This window comes from Sinohyriopsis cumingii, chromosome 2 (genome assembly GCF_028554795.1).
Source record: "Sinohyriopsis cumingii isolate HCF-2022 chromosome 2, ASM2855479v2, whole genome shotgun sequence".
Classification (NCBI taxonomy): Eukaryota; Metazoa; Mollusca; class Bivalvia; order Unionida; family Unionidae; genus Sinohyriopsis; species Sinohyriopsis cumingii.
Window position 1 is genome coordinate 21,839,420 of NC_142962.1, and position 5,105 is coordinate 21,844,524.

The 5,105-nt window shown below is 34.7% G+C and overlaps 1 long non-coding RNA gene across 1 annotated transcript; it reads left to right on the forward strand.

The window, feature by feature from the left end:
* The first annotated feature begins 355 nt into the window (after positions 1-355).
* On the forward strand, positions 356-1,545 carry LOC149804452 (uncharacterized). Its single transcript, XR_016413904.1, has 2 exons — positions 356-544; positions 755-1,545. It is a non-coding gene; the product is annotated as an uncharacterized LOC149804452 (long non-coding RNA).
* Positions 1,546-5,105: the final 3,560 nt, after the last annotated feature.

Below are 5,105 nucleotides of genomic sequence, written 5' to 3' on the forward strand. Positions count from 1 at the left end.
TCTTAACCCCCGTGCTCTTACATATGACAACAGTTATATGCATTTGGATCTTATTTAAAAATGAAATCGGTCTGATGATGGAAATATGATGAGACATTATAGAGTTTTGTGTACTCAAACAAACATGCTTCTACATAAATTTAGATATTGCTCTTTGAATATCAAACTTAGATTATTCAAATCTTAATGTTGCACAGTGTATTGCACTCCTCTGTGGACACTCTTTTGACAATGTATGTCACAGAATTAGGCAAGAAATAATTTGTTTTCGCCTTTGAACGATTTGATCATTTTCGTCGTACCTGCGTACAACGTGCCCTAGGGTGAATAATTGTTTTTCTAGGTAAGGAACTGAACTTGCTTGTATCTTAACGTAGATGGCTTGCAGCGAAAGACACGAAAAACACAGTATGCACGGGTATTCTACCCTCACCAATACTCACTCTCCTGTAGATTTAAGGCAAGTTTGTTTTCTAACTGACACACTGGTATTTGGATCTTGTGAAGGAGTGAACGTTCTACATTTTTGTTCTACAGCCATGGGGTAAGTGTTGCATTTTTATTTTATTTGATATGTGAAGCATATTCAGTTTTTAATGTCGTATCGTGAAATGATGCCTATAATACTACGCGGATTTGAAACGTGTGAACTTTTGAATTATTACAAATTGCTATTAGGGGTTTAATTTCGTAGCATGTATCTATAGATTCTAATTCCATACCTGTTATTATGACCAGTTTGGTTTTATTGTAGCTGTCTGTACGTATGTCTATATGTATGTCTCGGGGAATGATGGATCCATGAAGGGTGGGCGTGACCAATAAGTGTGCCAACCCAATTTAGGAGAACTGTGTACTGTCTGTACGTATGTGTGCGGATATATCTGGCAGTCTGCGTGTCCATATGGATATGGAAGATTATGTAACCATCCAGGCCATACGAAGACGAAACCACTAGTTTGTAAACTTGTGCACATGGTGGATCCATGAAGGGCGTGTGCGGCCGATACAAGTGTGGGACACACCAAAGAATTCGGGGGAACTGTGGTTTGTTAGTGGACAAGTTTGTTTTTACGAATATTTTAGATCATATGGCTGTGCAAATGACCGAGTCATGTTTGTTACAATTCATTGTTGCTTCAGTGGTGTACAATTGTCATTTTTATTGCATGAGATTATTTTAATCTTATTTATATTCCAAGAGTATTTTCATTCCATGAGATTTTGAATCTCGCTTCATTACATGAAATTACATGAGATTATGTGAATCTCAGATTATTTGAACCTTACTTTATTCCATGAGATTATTTTACTCTTATTTTCATTTCATGAGATTACATAAGGTTATTTAAATCATTATATTACGTGAGATTATACGAATCTTACCGTCGTACAATTAGATCATTTTGTTTTCCTGTTTGTGAATGTTTGGATAAAGTAACGGAATGAGACGTGTTTAGAGCGTGAAAGAATCACTGTATTTGTAGTGTACATATATTTATATTTCATTTTTAATTCATATCATAAACGTCTTCTTTAATCACATTTGTATTGTGTTGTCGTTTGATCCAAGCACCCATTCAGGTCTATCCTGTTAAAATATATGAAAAGAGAACTATTTTGGTTATAATAAGTCTTCGTTGTCTATTAAGCCTTCCAAGATGGAACAATCCCTCTAACAATTTTTGTAAACTATAACGTATTCAGTTTGAAGAAGTAATGAGGAAGTATATTCTCAGTGATAAGAATATCTAATAGCAATTGTTTGTTATTTTGAAATAACTATGAAACTATGACATTCGTGTTATAGATAGATGGAACAAATGAAAGTTTAAATGTCTAGCACGAATTTAACAAATGTTATAAAAATACAATGGGTTTGTAGAGTCACCTGTTGGGGCAAGAAAGCTATGTATCTTTTTTTTTTTAAAAAAGACTGTGAAAATAAACTTACCAAAGATTACTTCTAAACTTGTTAAAAAATAACTAATACTTTATCCGATAATTTAGACCACCGGCCCATATTTATTTTTATTAAAAAAATTAAATACAAGTAAATGTGAGCCATGATTGAAAGAAGTTAAATATGCTGTTCCAGACACAAATGATATATACGCCATTGGCCACAAATCAAACTCAAAACAACTATTGCAAATTCGGAAACAATCCATACATGTGCTGTTAAACTTGTTTCTTCAAACTACCAAACGATCCAAATCCGCCCCAGTTCAATCAAACGTAATAATGCGATGATTGGAAATTAAAACTCGGCAAGTACCTGTCAGAGTGGTTCATTCATCAGTCCCCAAGGTATTCCACGAGGAAGATTTCCCTGTGGTGTATCATTGCTAACACATGCCATATTTCCAGAAAAGAAAATATAAGTTTCCAAGAAAATGGTGAAGTAATCTCAAATGATTTATCAGCTGGTTGCTGTGACTGATGACCTGCAATACATGGCCATTACAACACCAGTATGCCATGGACAGTTTCACCTCTTCCAAAGAAAATGTGAATTATAGATGATAGTAACACAAATCTCTAAATTCTCCATTAATAGTCCAACACGTATAAATCAGTCATTATACAGTTAGATTTTTGTCCAGTATCATCTCACCGGCTACCATGAAACATTGACAAATTAAAACTGATGGGACTTAATCCGTAGAAAAATTTATATTACTTAATTTCATGTGACAACCATGTATTAAATGTGATACTGCAATGTCGATAGTTTTTATTTCCATTTTTCCCATGCGTAGAACCTGTGTACTAAATTTAGGTAGACCGGTCACCAAACAGCTCTCATTACGATATTTTTATTTTTATTAATGCGCGGTGTTCACGAACATTAGCATATGGCTCGAGACGCTCGTAGTCAAAACTTGCATGTAAAACTATAGCTGGGGTGTTTTTTTTTTTTTTTTTTTTTCTTTCTTTTCTTCTAAGGACGTCATATTTTACTGAAGTAATTATTTAGATTTTCATTAAAGAGCATAAGACCAGTGTAAATTCCATCAGATTCCGTTTCTCTCAGAGGTAATATTAATCTTTTAAAAATGTATACCACTTGTACCCACATTCTTTACTATCCCCAGATAAACGTTTCAAGAATGCCAATCCTATACCATGCTAGACGATATCAGTATTTATATTTTCTAAGACATATTTATGTTTGTGCATAACTAGATGTCTAAAAACAATAGATAAAGCAGCATCCCTGTCATAGTTACTTAGTCATTCTTTCCCATATTTCAAGATCATGTAGTATTTTGCATTTGATAAAACTGGTCTAATAGAAAATAAAATCATACATGCATTCATACATACATACATACATACATACATACATACATACATACAATTTATTACTGTGAAAAGAAGTAGTATACAATATGTTACGGTCACTTTTAATGTGTACCAGTTTGTTATTTACTGGTCATGGTTTTCAATGTCCTTTCTTGCTTCCATCTGGCTTTGTAATCAAAACAAATTCGCATGACGTGTTTTGACTTCTTCACTCTATTGAGTTTTGTTTACCACATCTGTCACATTCTAGATAGACGTTTTATGTAAAAACTCGGATTTCATACAAGCTAATAAAGCTTCTTCAGTTCATTTCCAAAATGTAGGTGCCAGTTTTGCAGTGGCACTATATTCTTTTCAGATGGTTCCCATCTGTCGAATTACCGAACAGACTGATCTATCTTCCTTGTCGAAGTCGTATATATTGGTTTGTTACGAGTATTGCTGTATTCCTCGAATATGTTGATGAAACGTCCGTCCATTTTCTGGTCTCATTTTGAGATAAATACTTCCACATTATATTATTTACTATGTTTATAAATGTTTTGTTTCCCATTTCAGCAGATCCGTAACGTTTTGCTGTCAAAATCTTTTCCTTCCTAAATATGTATTTTTTCTTCTTCAGGATATCGCCATTTTATGGTATAAGAACGTGAACAGAATATTGTGCACCTGGTAAATTAACTTTAGTCGTTGTCGCTTCTCTTTTTCTTCTTTTGTTTGGTGGAAAAGTTTCTTGCAATTTATATGGTTGATTTTGTTGCATTTGCATCGATTACTTAATCAGTGTTGTTTTAAATGGAATTTTGTTCTCCATAATTTGTATGTATAGAGGAGTCCGTGTGCAATGACATTGTAGCATACGAGGTCTTTGAATTGTACTGTCATATTTACCTCTATACATAGTGCTGTATTTATAGATACATGATTTATTCCGTCTTGGCCCTACCCCTTTTTTTAACCATCTTACTATCTGTCCTGAATCCTGCTTATCAACATTCAGAGTAATCTGTATCTCCACATCTTTTAAAGGTTTGGACTAATTTTTATGTTTGAAATCAATTTAGTACTTCTGTTCTCATCAACGCAAATCTTCAACACAAATACTCTAACCACACTTTTTCCGTCTATATGCGTACACAAATGGGTATTGTTTCTAAATACCGACATTGTTGCTTTCATGCTAAACGCGTGAGAGATCTGACAGATCTCTGAAATCTGACATCTGGTCCGTAGATTAAGACCCTCTTGAGACAAACTTCTCTCCCCAAATAGATCTTCTTTTCCGAATGGCTTTATCAGTCATCTGGGTGATAGCCCATGATGATTTGACATACAGGGGATAGACCGTGTTAAACAGCATCGATGATACGAGGGTAGATGATTCTACGTTTGTCTACATCTTGTGACGAGAACGAGTGAAGGGAATGAAGCGGATTTTCTCTCTTCACAAGAATTTGTTCCGGTACCAGTACCTTCGCCGCTGTCTCCTTTCTCCGTCAATAATTTTAAAGGCAGAAAGAAGAATTGGAGGAATTTTTTTCAACAGCAGAAAGAAGCAGAACAAGCCTTTCTCATTCAACAGCAACAGAGAGAAGACTAATAGGTAAGAAGAAAACGACAAGAAAAAGAAGAAGCAGAGAAGAAACAAGGTCTAGGAGAAAAGGGGAACAGTAAAAGTCAAACGGTGACGGTACCCTTAGACGTTTTGGCAGAGTTAATGAGTCCGCAAGAAATATCAGACTTCTTTAATACGACCCAAGAGAAAAAGACCAAACACTCCAACCCCGTTAAAACGC